Source organism: Mobula birostris, chromosome 8 (assembly GCF_030028105.1).
Source record: "Mobula birostris isolate sMobBir1 chromosome 8, sMobBir1.hap1, whole genome shotgun sequence".
In the NCBI taxonomy this organism is placed as follows: Eukaryota; Metazoa; Chordata; class Chondrichthyes; order Myliobatiformes; family Myliobatidae; genus Mobula; species Mobula birostris.
In genome coordinates, this window is record NC_092377.1 from 5,501,690 (window position 1) to 5,522,076 (window position 20,387).

The 20,387-nt window shown below is 43.7% G+C and overlaps 1 pseudogene; it reads left to right on the forward strand.

The window, feature by feature from the left end:
* On the forward strand, positions 1–2,825 carry LOC140202122 (interferon-gamma-inducible GTPase 10-like; annotated as a pseudogene).
* The last annotated feature ends 17,562 nt before the right edge of the window (positions 2,826–20,387 follow it).

A 20,387-nucleotide genomic window follows, 5' to 3' on the forward strand; every position in this document is an offset into this window, starting at 1 on the left:
ACCATCCTCTTATATATACTATCAAGCTGATTTTATATGCATTCGGCTCATTCACAATGGATCCCTTGAGATCTCCTGACGACTTCCTTCTCCAACGTAATAAACATGTTTTCCTCTTTCAGTGGGAAATGGCTGGAGTTCTATCCAACCTGTATTACAGCACCAAGGATGTGAAGGACCTGGTGGCTACCTATCAACGTGAAGGACAGAAGGGTTTTCAGTTGGCCATCGAGAGAAAATCCAAGTAGTTCGAAAGTGTACAGATCCGGATTGCAGTGATGGGTGAGACAGGGTAGGGCAAATCGACCCTGATCAATGCCCTGCTTGAGTTGGATGAGAATGAGGAAGGGGCTGCTAAAACTGGCAGTAAGAGGACCACCATGAAATTAACACGTTACCCCCACCCCACCTTTCCTAACATTCAGTACTATGACTTCCCCGGGTTCAACACACCAAAGTATACGGTGAAACAGTTCATGAAGAAAACCAACTTTTCCCAGTGTGATTTGGGCATCATTGTCACTGCTGCTCGGTTCACGGAGAATGACAAGTTACTGGCTGAAGCACTGAAGAAGGCGGGCAAGCCTTTCTACCTGGTGCGCTCTAAGATCGACAAGACTGTCAGGGCAGAAAGCCGCAGGAAGGGTTATAACCAGGAGGATCTGTCCTAGACCTTGAAGGAATATTGCATCTTCTCACTGTGGGCAGCAGGGATACAAAATACCTCTGTTTTCATCTATTCCGCATTTGACCTTCATCAGTTTGATTTTCCTGAATTAAGGGAGGATGTGGTATCCAGTCTCTCGGAGACACAGAAGAATCTATTTATCACAGCTCTCCCCAACACATCTGAAGCTGCTATAGAGAGGAAACGTAAGGCTCTGCAGCCATTCATCCAGATGCTGTTCACCATGTCGGGGGTTATTGGTGCAAATCCCATTCCGGGTTTGTCTCTTGCCTGTGACCTGGTGCTCATTATCTCTGCTATCCTGTTCATACGGAAGATCCTTGGTCTGGATGAGGCATCCCTCCGCAGACTGGCCCAGAGAGTGGGGACCAGTGTAGCGGATCTGCGGAGAGGTACAGAGCACACCTGGGTGTTTAGGGAGATCACTCGTGAGCAGGTAGTGCTATTGATGAAGAGAAGCAACATGGCAGTGGCGCTGACAATTGCCGAGCTCTTCCTTGACTTTGTCCCCATTCTGGGCTCTGTCTTTGGGGCAACATCATCCTTTGCCGTGACTCTCACGATGCTGAACAATTCGCTGGATACAATGGTGGAGACAGCTAAAATTGTCCTGAAAAATGCCGAGGCAGCCGCTTCCTCTGAAGGCATCGGTAACTGAGGGCTGTTGTCAGCATGCCCCTCTTACTCTATCCTGGAGGGATTGCCAAATCATCCTGATATCTATCACCCGAAATCAAGGTCTTTCTGGCACCCCATCCCCATCTGGACAAGAGATTCTGCAGATACTGGAAATCATGAGCAACACACAGCAGGAACTCAACAGGTCAGGCAGCATCAATGGAGGGGGATAAACAATCCATCAGGACTCCTGTTAATCCTCACACGGCTTGAGTCCAAGTGTTTCCCGTTACTCCTATAAGGAGGGCTATTGCTGTTACCATCATTTCTGGGAGCTGTTTCTCCATAGTCACTTCCTGACCCAGTGAATCACCCAACTTTTTCTGGCTTAATTTAGAATTCCAGCATCTGCAGCATTTTGCATCAGAATGCCTCATAATTTAATTTAGATTCAGTCATCCTGGTGTAGATGTTTAATGTCACAAACAGGAGAAATTCTGCATATGCTGAAAATCCAAAGCAACACACACAAAATGCTGGAGGAACTCAACACGCCAGGCAACATCTATAGAAAAGAATAAACAGTGGATGTTTCGGGCAGTGACGCTTCATCAGAACTGAAGGGTCTGGTGGTCTACCTACCAATGACCATTTCCAGTGACAGCAGGTTGGCAATATATAAAACCATATAACAATTACAGCACAGAAACAGGCCATCTTGGGTCTTCTAGTCTGTGACGAACTCTTACTCTCACCTAGTCCCACCAATCTGCACTCAGCCCATAACCCTCCATTCCTTTCCTGTCCATATATCTATCCAATTTAACTTTAAACGACAACATCGAACCTGCTCAACCACTTCTGCTGGAAGCTTGTTCCACACAGCCACCACTCTCTGAGTAAAGAACTTCCCCCAGAAGCTAAATCTGACAAGTACTGTGCACACACCCTTCATCATAGTCCAGCTTAATGTTTGTTTTCTTCTTCTGTAATATTTCGATGTAATTTTGAATTGTGATTAAAAGATCTGACAGAAGCAAGCAACTGCCTCTCTGTCAGTGCTCATTCTTTGTGAACAGCGATGAATTTCATTCACCTTCACGAATCCCGGTCTCCAGTGCAACCAGGTGACTCAGTGTATCGGGGAGAGAGGGCAGGGTAACAACACAGAGGTTTTACTGCACAGCAGGTGGCAGGATTACTGGCCCAAAATACAATACATAGTCATAGAGTCATAGACACAAAGAGTAGCAGAGCATAAAAATAGGTTCTTCCGGCCCATCTATTCCTTGCCGAAATCTTTATTCTGTCTGGCCCCATCAACCAGTATCTAGAACATAGCCAACCATGCTCTCCCATCCATGTACATATTCAAATCTCTCTTCAATGTTGAAAGCAAATCTAAATCCATTACTTCCACTGGCAGGTCTTTCCACATTACCACCATGTCTCTCCTCAGGTACTTATTAAATATTTCACCTTCCACACTTAACCGTATTACCTCGAGGAAGAGTCCCACTCAACTTCAGGCAAAAAAGGTGGCTTGCATTTACCCTAACTGTACTCCTCACTTGGTACTCATTGACTCAGTGAGGGCTGAATGTTCTGAACGTTACTGCTATTGTACAGAGCCTTTAATCAATAATGAGGTCCCTCACTCTGCTGGATATCACAATACACACAACGGACACTCATGTTGGGGGAATCTCATTTTCTGAAAGGATCCAATCATTCTGCTGAAGGATTGACAAACCTCATCATCTCCAATCCAGTAGCTGTAAATCTGTTTGGTATCAGGGAAATCCAAACAGAACAGGAGCACCCACAAGACACGGTGGACAATCAGCAGCAGAAATATTACCCTGCACAACATATAAACTCAGGGTCGGAGTGTCAGTTATTCATCATTAGAGTTGAGCCAGATCCTCACAGCCCAGTGTGTCCATCACACTCAATTACAGTCCAGGTATTTGACCAACCTGGGCTGGTGAAGCACCAACCTCAAACCGTTGCCACAGAGATTATCTGTTAAGCTTACATGAATGAAACAGCAAGGGCGCAGTCCTTAACCAATGAGATAAAAGCTCTGAATTCCCAACACAACTGGGGTTGACCAATTGCAGTAACAATATTCTCGGGACAATACTCCAGTGTTCCTCGGGTCAGTGTCCACAGTGCAAACTTCATCACTGATTCATCAATGACCTTCCTTTCTTCAGAAGGTCGGATGTTGAACTAACCACGGACACTCATTCCCATTCACAACTCCTGGGCAAACGAAGCATCGCCTGCCTGCAAGTAACAAGACGTATTCAACATCCGGACACAGGCTGCAGAACCTGGAGAAAGACACTCAGTCTCTTGCTTCTGGACCATCATTTAGAAACATCATGACTGATTGCTAAACTCATTGACAGCACTAATATCTTACCCTTGCCATTTGAACTCCGGCCATTTCTCCACCCATATCTGCAACTGATCCATATCGTACTGCACGCTTTGCCAGTCTTCTACACAATCCAGAACACCACCCATCTCGGTATCATCCACAAATTGACTTACCCACCCATCCATATTATCATCCTGGTCATTTATATATATCATAAACAACAGAGGTCCCAGCACCGATCCCTGCGGAACACCAGGAATTACAGAACTCCAGCTCAAATAAGTCCTTACATGGAGCTTAGAAAAATATAGGGCGATGTGTAAGCCTAGTAATTTCTAAGGCAGGGACATGTTCAGCACAACTTTGTGGGCAAAAGGGCCTGTATTGTGCTGCAGGTTTTCTCTGTTTCTATGTTTCTGAGAAGCTGATAATAGCACAAAATTGCACTCAACAGGATGGATTGTGAACTAAATGGCGGACAAAATCAAAAATGGTGAGTACAGGACAAAAGGTGTGATATTTGAGTGTGTTCAGTATACAGAATAAGGTCAACAAAGTGGCAACGCAGTTACAGACTGGCAGGTACGATGTTGCAGGTATCACTGAATCATTAATGTGGTCGTCCATTTCTTATTCCTCAGTTGCCTCAAGGAGATCTGTGATTTTTTTTGTGAGAATGATGTAATGGTCTTTTGGGGGTCACCTGATGCAATTTTCCCACCGATGTGAGGTCACGTGATGACATGTGCACCATGGGTATATAAAGGGAAGATCCCAGATGACGCAGTTAGTTTTTAGTTTGTAGATTTCCGGGTAGAACGTGTTGTGTCTCCACTTCTGTTGTGTGTTTGTTTTTATAACGCAGTTTCATTTTTAAAATGGTTGTGTGTTCTGTTGCAAGATACAATATTATTGGACTGGAAACTTTTGGCTAGATGTGCCAATTTACTCAATTCCAGCAGTAGCAGGGAGAGTGAAGACTTCGTCAAAGTACAGGACTCGAAGGATTGAGAGAAGTCGGCATCTTTCGGCAGTTTAACAAAGGATCAACCTTATTGAGTCTTCGTTGAAGGAGTAGCACCTGCATCGAGATAACTCTTGCCAAAGGAAATCCTTTGGACAGAACCAGCAGGAAAGTCGCGTCTATGAAGAAACCCTTCTCCAGAGAAGTCTCTCCCAAGTTGAACGTATAAATCTATTGGACTTTCGAACTTACCATTTTAAGAACTATATCTGACTTTATCGCTTTAAGAATTGATTTCGCATTTAGCGCTTTAAGAACCAGTGACGAGTGACTATTTGTTGAACGACTGCATAACGGTTAACTTGCGGTTAAAGTTTTCGTTTGTTTTTTTTTCTGTCGTTTATCTGTGTTTAATAAATGTTTGGTTGATTTTATATAACCTGTCTCGATTGATACTCATTGTTGCCGGTTATGTAACAGCACCCATATGAGCTCAGTGGATGAGTCCTGTCTGTCCTGTCTGAGCACAGAGGGACATTGGCTGTAACTAGTAATGCCACTCCTCCCTCTTTCATACTTTCCCTTCTATTTTATCCCTGCAGCATCAAGCTGCCAATCAACCTGCTCAAAGGAAATTCTGACCTTCTGTTTTTGTACGGCATTGCTCCATATATTATGTTCTTAATCTGACACAGACAGCAGAAACCGGTTCCTTTGTTAATGTCATTGCAGATTGGATAATGGGGAAGTTCAGGCAACTGGCAAAAGTGTTCCATGTGCTGCTTCCAGCTCCAGGACCATTGGTAACACCAGAGTGCTGGCACTGAGCAAAATGAAACTGGTTCAGGGAGAGAGATCACAGGGGTCAAGAACAGAACAGGGAAGGGAGAGGTCCACAGTGAATGACCCACTATGAGGGATTGCTTTTCAAGGTTGGTCTCAGTGCAGAAGGAGAAACCCACAGCAAAGATCACAGCACAGAGAGAAGAGTCCACAGGCAGGTGTGCAGATGCCAGAACTAGGAAGATTATATAGTTTAATACTTGGCCAAAGAGTTGGTGTAGGAGGAAGGATAGAAGCAGTATCATAGGAAGGGTGGATAACAGTTCTGCAGATGTCGTGGTTATTTTACAAGCAGAGGCAATGTGTAGTCAGGAGAGCCTGTTATTAGGGCAAAATTGTAGTCAACGGTATTAGTTGCAACATAAAAGGAGGACAAAAGCAAAAAGGGTGTTGTATTTGAATGCATACAGTGTATGGAATAAAGTAGATGAACTTGCAGCACAGTTGCAGATTGGCAGGTATGATGTTGTAGGCATTACTGAATCATGACTGAAAGAACATTATAGCTGGGAGCTTAATGTCTAAGGATACACATTGTATCGAATGGATAGGCAGGAAAGCAGAGGGAGCAACGGTACTCTGTTGGTAAAAAATGATATCAATTCATTAGAAAGCGGTGACATAGAGTCAGAAGTTGTTGAATCATCGTGAGCAGAGCTAAGGAACTGCAAGGATAAAAAGACTATGATGGAAGTTATATACAGACCCCCAAACAGTGGTAAGGATGAAGTCTACAAATCACAATGGGAGATGAAAAATGTATGTTAAAAGGGCAATGTCACAATAGTCATGGGGTACTTCAATAAGCAGGTGGATTGGGAAATTAGGTGGGGTTCAATTACAGGGGAGGGGATTTCTAGAGTGCCTACGTGATGGCTTTTTAGAGCAGTGTGTAGTTGAGCCCACTGGAGGATCAGATAAACTGGATTGGGTGTTGTGCAATGAGCCAGAATAGATTAGAGACCCAAAGGTAAAATAACCCTTTGGGGCAAGTGATCATAATATGATCAAATTCACCCTGAAATTTGAAAGGAAATAGCTAAAGTCAGATGTATTAGTATTACAGTGGAGTAAAGCGAATTGCAGAGGCGTGAGAGAGCTATGACCAGAATTGATTGGGAAAGAACACTGGCAGGGATGATGGCATAGCAGCAGTGGCTGAAATTACTGGAAGCAATTCAGAAGGCACATCTCAAAGAGGACGAAATAAAGGAAAGATGACACAACCGTGGCTGACAAGGGAAACCAAACCCAACATAAAAGCCAAAGAGAGAGCTTATAATGGAGCAAAGACTGGTAGGAAGTTTGAGGCAACCTACACAATCAGCAATCACCTCTCATTTGGGTTGACATTTACGTGCTGGGTGGCACCTAATTAATTAGCTTATTGATTTTGGCTTTTTTTGTAAAGATGTGCTGGGTGCGTTCCAGCTACCGCTGCACCCCTGTACCCCTGCATGCTTCGCAGCCTGGTATCAGTCCACGGCCCGGAGGTTGGGGACCACTGACCCAAAGATTAATATGTTGCTTGTGGTGAGGAAGGAAAATGCAATGTTAGCAATATTTTAAAGAGGACTAGAATATAAAAGCAAACATGTAATGGTGAAACTTTATAATGCACTGCTGAGGCCTCACCTGGAGTATTGTGAGCAGGTTTGGGCCCCCCTTCTTAGAAAGGATGTGCTGAAACTGGAGAGGGTGCAAAGGAGTTTCAGGAATGAGCTCAAAATGATTCCAGGATTGAGCGGTTTGTCAAATGAAGAGTTTTTGATGGCTCTGGGCCTGTGTTCCCTAGAGTTCAGAAGAATAAGGAGTGACTTCATTGAAACATATCACATGGTGAAAGGCCTCGATACAGAGGATACGGAGAGTATGTTTCCGATGGTGTTAGAGTCTAAGACTAGAGGACAGAGCCTCAGAGTACAGGGGCATCATTTTAGAACAGAGATGAGGAGGAATTTCTTTCACCAGGGAGTGGTGAGTCTATGAAATTCATTGAAACAGGAAGCTATAGATGTCAAGTCTTTATTTATATTTAATGCAGAGGTTGATAGATTCATGATTGGTCAGGGCTTGAACGGATATGGGGAGAAGTGAGGGGATTTGGGCTGAGAATAAATTTAGGTCGGCCATGATGAAATGCAGAGCAGACTTGATGGACCAAATAGCCAGTTCTGCTCCTATATTTATGGTCTTAGATGGACGTAGGGGTCCCTAAATACTCCATATCTAGTAATTTTCTGAACTTAGCAAATGATAGTCATTTTGGGAATATTCAAACACCTCTCTAGAATTGGTACAGCTATCAGCATTTTCCCAGGCGTGGAGTGGTGTGCATGCCATGGACAGTGTCACCACAGTGGAGTCTACCGATCAGTTCCAACAACTGTGACACGGTTCCACAGCACTGTCAATGTAACTGAGGGAGCTGAGTCTAGATCTTCATCTTGCGGCCTTTTGAATCTATGTTGTTGATGATAAGACCAAAAGACCATAAGACAGAGGAGCAGAATTAGGCCATCTGGACCATTGAGTCTGCTCCGCCATTCAATCATGGCTGACATTTTTTTCTATCTCCTCCTCAACCCCAGATCCCGGCCTTCCCGTAATCTTTGATGCATGTCTAATCAAGAACCTATCGATCTCTGCCTTAGATGCACCTATCCACCTGGCCTCCACAGCTGCATGTGGCAACAAGTTCCACAAATTCACCACCATTTCTCTGGTTGCCTGTTTTGAAAGGGCGCCCATTTATCCTGAGGCTGTGCCCTCTTGTCCTAGATTCTCTCACTACAGGAATCATCTTTTCCACATCTACTCTGTCTTGGACTTTCAAATTTTGAGAGGTTTCAATCAGATCTCCTCTCATCCTTCTGGATTCCAGTGAGAACAGACCCAGAGCCATCAAATGTTCCTTGTGTTAACCCTTTCATTCCTGGAATCATTCCTTGAACCTCTCTAACCATGGAATCCTCCTCTGGACCTACTCAAATGCAAGCACATATTTTCGAAGATGAGGGGCCCAAACCTGTTCACAATACTCAAGGTGAAGCCTCACCAGTGCCTTTTAAAGCCTCTGCATCACATCCCTGCTCTTGTATTCTAGACCTCTTGAAATGGTGCTAATATTGAGTCACCACTGACTCAACCTGCAACCTAACCTTCAGGGTGTTCGCACATGGACACCCAAGTCCCTCTGCATCTCAGATTCCTGGATTTTCTCCCCGTTTAGTCCGTATTTCTACTACCAAAGTGCATGACCATGTATTTTCCAACAGTGTATTTCATTTGCCACTTTCTTGCCCATTCTGCTAATCTGTCGAAGTCCTTCTGCATCCTACCTGTTTCCTCAACACTACCTGCCCCTCCACCAACCTTTGTATCATCTGCAAACTTGGCAACAAAGCCATCTATTCCATCATCTATATAATTGATATGCAGCATAATAAGTAATGGTCCCAACACCAACCCCTGGGGAATACCACTAGTCACTGGCAGCAAACCAGAAAAGGATCCTTTTATTCCCACATGATGCCTCCTACCAATCAGCCAATGCTCTAACCATGTTAGTAACTTTGCTGTAATATCATGGGCTCTTAACTTGGTAAGCAGCTTCATGTGTGGTACCTTGTGAAGCGCATCTGAAAGTCCACTGCATCCCCTTTATCTATCCTATTTGTAATCTCCTCAAAGAATTCCAACAGGATCATCAGGCAAGATTTTCCCTGAAGGAAACGATGCTGACTTTGTACTTGTCACCAGCACAGATTTGGCAGCGCAGTAGATACGGTAATTGCGCTTGTGAATATGCACGTGTCAGCTAATTATTATTTCATTGTGATAGCATTTAACTCCATACTTGTCATTGTAGTGCTTGTCAAGACTTGGACACAACACAGCAACGTTTTTCTACCTGCTTGCATTCAGCCTTGCCTCAGAAATTGGACTGTCGAGTAAACTGACTCTTAAGACATGTGGCATTCATTTTATATTTAGTGTCCTTTTCAGATGCAGTGTAGGCTTCATTTACCATGTGAGAGTTTCAGTTAACAGCCCTGTTTGGCATAGTGTTTGTTGTTTTATTTTCTCTTTAACACTGTTTGCATTAAAGTTTATGAAATATTGCCCCGATTCAGTGTCTCTCACTCCGCACTTATCCGAACCCTGTGACAGCAAGTCTCGAGCACAGAAAGGTGGACCCAGCAGAGAGAGAACAGCTGATCCAGTGCGACAAGCGCACCTGGAGATGAGGCAGGGCTTCTCTGCTGTGCACCCAGAAACAACATTCCCGATCGGTCGACAGGTAAGGTCATTCAAGGCAGGAGAGGAATTCTGGTTTGCATCAAGGGATCTTTCCATGAAAGTTGAGAGCCAGAAATTAGCACTGCACAACGTTGGACAGTCTGTCGTGGAAAAGGCTGTCAACAAGATGTCATATAGTTTGCGTCTACTAGCATCACTGAAGATCCACCCAGTATTCCATGTTTCCCAGCTTAAGCTGGTTACTACCTCTCCCCTGGCCCCATTCACCATACCTCCCCATCCTGGTAGATGATTTCCTTGTCTATATGGTGAAGGATCAAGGCGAAGGACATTAGCCTCTAGAAGACACTAGGCACTAGAATATTACAGCACAGTATAGGCCCTTCGGCCCTCAATGTTGTACCGACCCACATATTCCTTACAAAAACGTACTAATCCCACACTACCCCGTAAGCCTCTTTTTTTCTTTCATCCATGTGCCTGTACAAGAGGATCTTCAGTACCCCTAATGTTTTAGCCTCCACTACCATCCCTGGCATGTCATTCCAGGCACCCACAACCCTCTGTGTAAAAAACTTACCCCTGGTGCCTCCCCTAAACTTCCTTCCATTAACTTAGTACATATGCCCTCTGGTGTTTGCAATTCATGTCCTGGGAAACAGGTACTGGCTATCCACCCTACCAATGCTTCTCATAAACTTGTAGACCTCTATCAAGTCCCCTCTCATTCTTCTATGCTCCAAAGCGAGAAGTCCCAGCTCTGCTCACCTTGCCTCATAAGACTTGTTTTCCAATCCAGGGAACATCTTGGTAAATCTCCTCTGCACCCTCTCCAAAGCTTCCGCATCCTTCCTGTAATTAGGTGACCAGAACTGAACACAATACTCTAAGTATGGTCTCACTAGAGATTTAGAAAATAGACAATAGACATTTGGTGCAGGAGAAGGCCATTCGGCCCTTTGAGCCAGCACCGCCATTCACTGTGATCATGGCTGATCATCCACAATCAGTACCACGTTCCTGCCTTCTCCTCATATCCCTTGACTCCGCTATCTTTAAGAACTCTTTCTAACTCTTCCTTGAAAGCATCCAGAGAATTGGCCTCCACTGCCTTCTGAGGCAGAGCCTTCCACAGATCCACAACTCTTTGGGTGAAAAAGTTTTTCCTCAACTCTGTTCCAAATGGCCTACCCCTTGTCCTTAAACTGTGTCGACTGGTTCTGGGCTCCACCAACATCGGGAACATGTTTCCTGCTTCTAGCGTGTCCAATCCCTTAATAATCTTATATATTTCAATCAGGTCCCCTCCCATCCTTCTAAATTCCAGTGTATACAAGCTCAATCACTCCAATCTTTCAACTTATGACAGTCCCGCCATCCCGGAAATTAACCTCGTGAGCCTACGCTGCACTCCCTCAATGGCAAGAATGTCCTTCCTCAAATTTGGAGACCAAAGCTGCCCACAGTACTCCAGGTATGGTCTCACCAGGACCCTGTACAACTGCAGAAGAATCTCTTTGCTCCAATACTCAACTCCTCTTGTTATGAAGGCCAACATGCCATTAGCTTTCTTCACTGCCTGCTGTACCTGCATGCTTACTTCCAGTGACTGATGAACAAGGACACCTAGATCTCGTTGTACTTCCCCTTTTCCTAACTTGACACATAATAATCTGCCTTCCTGTTCTTGCCACCAAAGTGGATAACCTCACATTTATCCACATTAAACTTCATCTGCCATGCATCTGCCACTCACCCAACCTGTCCAAGTTAACCTGCTTTCTCATAACATCCTCCTCACATTTCACACTGCCACCCAGCTCTGTGTCATCTGTAAATTTGCTAATGTTACTTTTAATCCCTTCATCTAAATCATTAATGTATATTGTAAATAGCTGCGGTCCCAGCACAGAGGCTTGTGGTACCCCACTAGTCACCGCCTGCCATTCTGAAAGGGACCCGTTAATCCCTACTTTTTGTCTCTTGTCTGCCAACCAATTTTCTCATTGTCTATTGATATATAATCTTCTACAGCTATAAAATACAGAAATTCAGCAAATTAGTATATATATAATTAATAAAGCTGAAGAAAAAAACTTATATATGCTAATGAAAAAATATATAAGAAAAAGAAGGAAAAAAGAGAACCCCAACTATCTGAGAAGAAAACCCACTGACTACAAAACAAAAAAAAATGAAAAAAAACATTAGGAACCAACTCCCGGAGCAATACGTCTTACAATCATTTATATATATATAAAAGAAGAAAAATAAAACAACAACCACCAAATCACATTTATATAACATAAAATTGGAAGGAAACTATATAAATTAATTCAAATTAAATGATAATATTTGGCAAAAGAGCCCCACCTGCTCTCAAAATCGATTCGGGGCTCAAAGGTTCTACTTCTAATTTTTTCCAAGCTAAGACATAACATTACTTTGGAAAACAATTGAATTACTGTAGGAGCAGAGGTATCTTTCCACTTCAGTAAAATAGCCCTTCTTGCCAACAATGTAACAAATGCAATTAAATGTTGGTTTGAAAATGAAATACACAATACGATTCGGAACTATTCCAAATAGAACAGTCAATGTATTAGTTTGTAAATTAATTTTCAAAGCTTTAGAAATTCTAGAAAATAAAGATTTCCAAAAAAGATTTCAATGAGGAACATGACCAGAACATATGTGACAAAGTAGCTACTTCAGTTTTGCACCTATCACAATAATTACCTATTTTGGAAATATTTTGGATAGTCTCTCCTTTGTTAAATAATAATGGTGAACAATATTAAATTGAATTAAACAATGATTGGCACACATCTAAGAAGAATTAACCATTTTCAGAACTCGCGACCAATCTTCATTAACAAATGTCATATTAAGTTCTTTCCCCAAACTTGTTTAATCTTTAGTGAGAGGTTATATTTTTGTAGTAAAAATAAATTATAAATTCTAGCAATGGAACCTCTCACTAAAGGATTCATATTCAAAATAGTATCCAACAAATCAGGTTCTTGCATAGCAACACACATCAAAGTTGCTGGTGAACGCAGCAGGCCAGGCAGCATCTCTAGGAAGAGGTACAGTCGACGTTTCGGGACGAGACCCAGTCCTGATGAAGGGTCTCGGCCCGAAACATTGACTGTACCTCTTCCTAGAGATGCTGCCTGGCCTGCTGCGTTCACCAGCAACTTTGATCTGTGTTGCTTGAATTTCCAGCATCTGCAGAATTCTTCATGTTTACCGATTCTTGCATATATGGAAATGTAGAAACAAATTTTTGTAAAAAATGTGTAACCTGAAGATATTGCAAGAAATGTGTATGAGAGAGAATATTTGCTAATTAACTTTTCAAAATTCATCAATCGACCATCACTAAATAAGTCTGCAAAAGAACAGATCCGCTTATTTCTCCACAAAAGAAAAATGGGATCAGTATTTGAATATTTAAATAGCAAATTCCAAAATACAGGGCTAGACAAGTTAAATTGTTTAAAATTAAAAGAGTTGTGAAACTGAAACAAAATCCATAAGGACTGTTTAATAACAGGGTAAAGATTTAAATTGGAAATTTTAGCAAGTTGTAAAGGTAATGGAGCTTCTAATAATGAGGTTAAATAAAATTGATTCATAGCTTTAAATTCCAAGTCAATCCAAGCTGGTTTTCAGCTCTTGTCGAGCCAATATAACCATAGGGGATTCCATAATCAGGAGAACGGACAGGAGATTCTGTGAGCCTGATAGAGATACCCACGTGGTGTGTTGCCTCCCAGGTGCCAGGGTACGGGATGTCTCGGATCGGGTCCTGAATATTCTGAAGGGGGAGGGTGAGCAGCCAGTTGTCTTGGTATACGTTTGTACCAATGACATAGATAGGACAAAAGAGGAGGTCCTGAAGAGAGATTTCCAGGAGTTAGGAATGAAGCTGAGAAGCAGGACCTACAGGGTAGTAATCTCCGGATTGCTACCTGTACCACGTGCTAGCAAGGGCAAGAATAGTAGGATCAGGTAGATGAATGTGTGGCTGAGAGACTGGTGCAGGGGGCAGGTCTTCAGATTCTTGGATAATTGGGATCTCTTCTGGGAGAAGTACGACCTGTTCAAAAAGGACAGGTTACACCTGAACCCGAAGGGGACCAATATCCTGGCGGGAAAGATTAATAGAGCTGTTAGGGAGGATTTAAACTAATTTGGCAGGGGGATGGGAACCGGAATGACAGAGCAGAGGAAGGGGAGAACAGAAATAAATCTAAGATAGTGAGCAGTAAAGACGTCAAGAAAGACAGGCAGGTGTTGGGGCAAATTTGTAGCCATTGGGATGAGTTCCAGTGCAATAAAGTTGCAGTGAAATCAAAGCGAAAAGTACCAAATACTGGTCTTAAGGTGTTATACTTAAATACACGCAGCATAAGGAATAAGGTGGATGATCTTGTTGTACAGCTACAGATTGGCAGATATGATATTGTGGCCATCACTGAGACATGGCTAAAGGATGCATGTCTCTGGGAGCTGAACATCCAAGAATATATGGTGTATCGGAAGGATAGGAAGGTAGGCAGTGGAGGGGGCGTGTCTTTATAGGTAAGAAAGGATATTAAATCATTAGAAAGAGGTGATATGGGATCGGAAGGTGCAGAATCTTTATGGGTTGAGCTAAGAAATCGCAGGGGTAAAAGGACCCTGATGGCAGTTATTTATAGGCCTCCAAACAGCTGCAGTGATGTGGACTACAAATTACAACAGGAAATAGAAAAGGCTTGTCAGAAGGGCAGTATGATAATTGTGGGGGATTTTAACATGTGAGTGGATTGGGAAAATCAGATCGACACTGGATCTCGAGAGAGAGAATTTGTAGAATGCCTGCGAGATGGCTTTTTAGAACAGCTTGTTGTTGAACCCACTAGGGGATCGGCTGTACTGGATTGGGTATTGTGTAATGAACCCGAGGTGATTAGAGAGATTGAGGTGAGAGAACCCTTAGGAGACAGTGATCATAACATGATTGAGTTCACTGTGAAATTTGAAAAAGAGAAGCCGAAATCTGATGTGTCGGTATTTCAGTGGAGTAAAGGAAATTACAGCGGCATGAGAGAGGAACTGGCCAAAGTTGACTGGAAAGGGACACTGGCGGGAAAGACAGCAGAGCAGCAGTGGCTGGAGTTTATGCGAGAAGTGAGGAAGGTGCAAGACAGGTATATTCCAAAAAAGAAGAAATTTTCGAATGGAAAAAGGATGCAACCATGGTTGACAAGAGAAGTCAAAGCCAAAGTTAAAGCAAAGGAGAGGGCATACAAGGAAGCAAAAATTAGTGGGAAGACAGAGGATTAGGAAGTTTTTAAAACCTTACAAAAGGAAACCAAGGTTATTAAGAGAGAAAAGTTTTAACTATGAAAGGAAGCTAACAAATAATATCAAAGAGGATACTAAATGCTTTTTCAAGTATATAAAGAGTAAAAGACAAGTGAGAGTAGATATTGGACCAATAGAAAATGATGCTGGAGAAATTATAATAGGAGATGAGGAGATGGCAGAGGAACTGAACAAGTATTTTGCATCAGACTTCACTGAGGAAGACATCAGCAGTATACCGGACACTCAATGGTGACAGGAAAAAGAAGTGTGCGCAGTCACAATTATGACAGAGAAAGTACTCAGGAAGTTGAATAGTCTAAAGGTAGATAAATCTCCTGGACCAGATGGAATGCACCCTCGTGTTCTGAAGGAAGTAGCTGTGGAGATTGCGGAGGCATTAGCGATGTTCTTTCAAAAGTCGATAGATTCTGGCATGGTTCCGGAGGACTGGAAGATTGCAAATGTCACTCCGCTATTTAAGAAGGGGGCAAGGAAGCAAAAAGGAAATTATAGACCTGTTAGCTTGACGTCGGTGGTTGGGAAGTAGTTGGAGTCGATTGTCAAGGATGAGGTTACAGAGTACCTGGAGGCATATGACAAGATAGGCAGAACTCAGCATGGATTCCTTAAAGGAAAATCCTGCCTGACAAACCTATTACAATTTTTTGAGGAAATTACCAGTAGGCTAGACAAAGGAGATGCAATGGATGCTGTATATTTGGATTTTCAGAAGGCCCTTGACAAGGTGCCACACATGAGGCTACTTAACAAGATAAGAGCCCATGGAATTACGGGAAAGTTACATACGTGGATAGGGCATTGGCTGATTGGCAGGAAACAGAGAGTGGGGTTAAAGGGATCCTATTCTGGTTGGCTGCCGGTTACCAGTGGTGTTCCACAGGGGTCGTGTTGGGGCCGCTTCTTTTTACATTGTACATCAACGATTTGGATTATGAAATAGATGGCTTTGTGGCTAAGTTTGCTGACGATACGAAGATAGGTGGGGGGGCCAGTAGTGCTGAGGAAACGGAGAGTCTGCAGAGAGACTTGGATAGATTGGAAGAATGGGCAAAGAAGTGGCAAATGTAATACAATGTTGGAAAATGTATGGTTATGCACTTTGGCAGAAGAAATAAATGGGCAGAGGATTATTTAACTGGGGAAAGGATTCAAAGTTCTGAGATGCAACAGGACTTGGGAGTCCTCGTACAGGATACCTTAAGGTTAACCTCCAGGTTGAGTCGGTAGTGAAGAAGATGAATGCAATGTTGAGGTTGACCGGTAGGCTGTGGTTGATGTGTGCCATAACCAATCTCTCGAAGCACTTCACAGCAATTGATGTGAGAGCCACAGGTCGATAGTCATTCAGGCATGCATCTTGCTCCTCTTCGGCGCCGGGATTATCGTTGCCTTATTAAAACACGAGGGGATCTTAGACTGAAGCAAGGAGCAGTTGAAGATGTCAGCAAACACTCCAGCTAGCTTGCTTGCACAGGCCCGGAGAACACGTCCCGGGACACCATCTGGGCCTGTTGCCTTCCTTGGATTTATCTTCAGGAAGGCCCTTCTAATGTCCTCCTTGGTGACGATGAATCGCAATGCCACCAGGTCCGGTTCATCCGGAGGGAGCAGGACGCTCCTCTTCTGTCCGAATCTTGTGTAGAATACATTAAGTTCGTCAGGAAGAGAAGCGCCACAGTTATTGATATTTCCAGCCTTTTCTTTGCATCCAGTGATCTCATTTAGACCCTGCCATAGTCTACCGGCATCCCTCTGGTTAGCCTGGGCTTCCAACTTGGCTCGATATTGCCTCTTGGAGCCCTTAATGGCTTTCTGGAGTTCACGCCTGGATTCCATGTAGTGACTGGTATCCCCGGACCTAAAAGCTGCAGCTCCAGTCTTCAAAAAATATATATTTGTCTAGTTGTGTTTCACTATTTGAGATGTGAGGACTGGGAGCGGGAGTCAGGCGTTGTAGCTGGGACAGGGCATCAAAGCCATAGTGTTGACTAGATTGTGTTGGGGCCAATTAACAGATGATTTCAGTGGGCTGGGAGTTCTGGACTATATATAGGCAGCTGCTCTATGGTGAGCTTGAGCATGGCTGTCGCAATCAGGGCTGTCCCAAAACAAGATTCAAAGTCAATCTGAAATTGTACATCAAATGGGCAGACCTCCAGCCTCGACAACTGGAGGAGTCTGCAGCCTACAGGACTGTATGTAAATACAGAAGTATTCTGCGTAGTTGTATTTTTAGAGCAACGTGGGTTTTATTGAATTGTATGTGTCAATATACAGCATCGTGGGGGGTTGGGGAGGGAGGTGGTGGGCTTGGCTTCAGGACTCTCATGATTGTGATCTTACAGAATATATATTTTTTATTTATTTATTTATACATATACATATTCTGCATTGTATTTTTACAAGAACGTTGGGTTTATTGACTTGTATGTGTCAAGTTACGGCATCGCCAGGGGAGGTGCGCCTCGGTTTCAGGACTCTCTTATTACGTGATTGTGATCTTACAGTGTGTCTGTCGGGTATGTGTCTTTGCACCATGACCCCACAGTAATACTGCCCCGTTTGGCTGTATTGATGGGTATAGTATATGGTTAAAATACAATTAAACATGAGGTCAGTATCTGGTAAGTTTCTATCTTTCTTCTTAATTCTTTATTAATTATCATTTAGGGATTGGTAGTGCAGTGAGAATGGCTCCTGGGGCACAGTTCTCTACTGTGTGCGAGACGTGGGAATTCAGGGAGGCATCCAGTCTCCCAAATCAACACATCTACACCAGGTGCACCGAGCTGCAGCTTCTCAGAGAATGTATTAAGGAATTGGAGCTACAACTCGATAAGCTTCGGCTCGTATGGAAGAATGAGGAGGTGATAGACAAGAGCCGCTGGGAGGTAGTCACCCCGAAGCTGCAGGACACAGATAACTGGGTGACTGTCAGGAGAAGGAAGGAAATGGGCAGCTATGCAGAGTACACCTGTGGCTATTTTCCTCAATAATAAGTTGAAGAGACAACCTACGACGGGGAGGTGGGGGTGGGGGGGTGTCACAGTAACCGGGTCTCTGGCTCTGAGTCTGCTGCCTGTGGCTCAGAAGAGCAGAGAGGTGAAGAGGACTACAGTGGTAGTAGGAAATTCCATAGTTAGAGGAACAGAGGCCAAATGGTGTGGGTGCGATAGAGACACCAAGATGGAATATTGCCTCCCAGGTGAGAAGGTCAGTCAGAGATGTCTTGGATCAGGTTCCTGGCATTCTCAAGGGGGAGGGTGAGCAGCCAGAAGTCTTAATACATATTGGCACCAATAACGTAGGTAGAAAAGGTGTGGAGACCCTGAAGAGAGATTTTAGGGAGCTATGTAGAAAGCTGAGGAACAGGCCCAGCAGGGTAGTAATCCCTACATTGCTGCCTGTACCACGTGCCATGAGAATAATTAAAGCATGATTTGGCAGTGAACGTGTGGCTGAGGAACTGGTACAGGTGCCAGGGGTTCAGATTTATGGTTCTTCTGGAGAAGGTAGGACCTGTACAAAAGGAACGGGTTAAACCTGAACACAAGTGGGACCAATATCCTTACGGGCAGGTTTGGTAGAGTTTATCGGGGTGGGCGCGGGTGCTGTGGGAATGAGAGTGATATTGCTGAGGATGAGGTAGTTGGTTCACAAACAGAGGCAATGTGTAATGCCTCTCCAAGCAAAATGAGGCTGATGATGGGGCAAAATTGCAGTCGACATGATGAGTTGCAATACCAGGGGCGGACAAAATTGAAAAGGCTGAATGGAGAAACACACTCAAAATGCCGGAGGAAATTCCTCCAGCACTTTATGCGGGTTGCTTGGATTTCCAGCATCTGCAGATTTTCTCTTGAAGGGTGAATAAAGGACTGAACGTGTTATATTGAATTGGCGCAGAATACATAATATTTTAAATGAACCTGTAGCACAATTACGGTTTGGCATATATGATATTGTGGGTATCACTAAATCGTGACGGAAAGAAAATTATAGCTGAGACCTTTACCTCCAGGGATACATATTGTATCGAAAGGACAGACAAGAAGGCAGGAGTGGATGGTGTAACAAAAACGAAATCATGTAATAAAAAAGAGGTGACAAAGGGTCAAAAGGAGTTATAGAACATAGAATAGTACAGCACAGTATAGGCCCTTGGGCCCACAATGTTGTGCTGACCCTCAAACCCTACCTCCCATATCACCCCCAACCTTAAATTCCTCCATATACCTGTTTAGCACTCTCTTCAATTTCACTAGTGTAACTGCCTCCACCACCCTCTGAGTAAAAAACCTTCCTCTAATATCCCCCTTGAACTTCCCGCCCCTTACCTTAAAGCCATGTCGCCTTGTAGTGAGCCGTGGTGCCCTGGGGAAGAGGTGCTGGCTGTCCACTCTATCTATTCCTCTTAATATCTTGTATACCTCTATCATGTCTCCTCTCATCCTCTTCCTCTCCAAAGAGTAAAGCCCTAGCTCCCTTAATCTCTGATCATAATGCATACTTTCTAAACCAGGCAGCATCCTGGTAAATCTCCTCTGTACCCTTTCCAATGCTTCCACATCCTTCCTATAGTGAGGTGACCAGAACTGGACACAGTACTCCAAGTGTGGCCTAACCAGAGTTTTATTGAGCTGCGACATTACTCTGTGACTCTTAAACTCTGTCCCTCGACTTATGAAAACTAGCACCTCATGACCTTTCTTAACTACCCTATCTACCTGTGAGGCAATGTTCAGGGATCTGTGGACATGTACCCCCAGATTCCTCAGCTTCTCCACACTACCAAGTATCCTGCTATTTACTTTGTACTCTGCCTTGGCGTTTGTCGTGCCAAAGTGTACCACCTCACACTTCTCCGGGTTGAACTCGATCCGCCACTTCTCAGCCCACTTCTGCATCCTATCTATGTCTCTCTGTAAGCTTCGACAATCTTCTACACAATCTACAACACCACAAACCCTTGTGTCATCTGCAACTTGCCAACCCACCCTTCTACCCCCACATCCAGGTCATTAATAAAATCATGAAAAGTAGAGGTCCCAGAACAGATCCTTGTGGGACACCACTAGTCACAATCCTCCAATCCGAATGTACTCCCTCCATCACCACCCTCTGCTTTCTGCAGGCAAGCCAATTCTGAATCCACCTGGCCAAACTTCCCTGGATACCATGCCTTCTGACTTTCTGAATAAGCCTACTGTGTGGAACCTTGTCAAATGTCTTACTAAAAT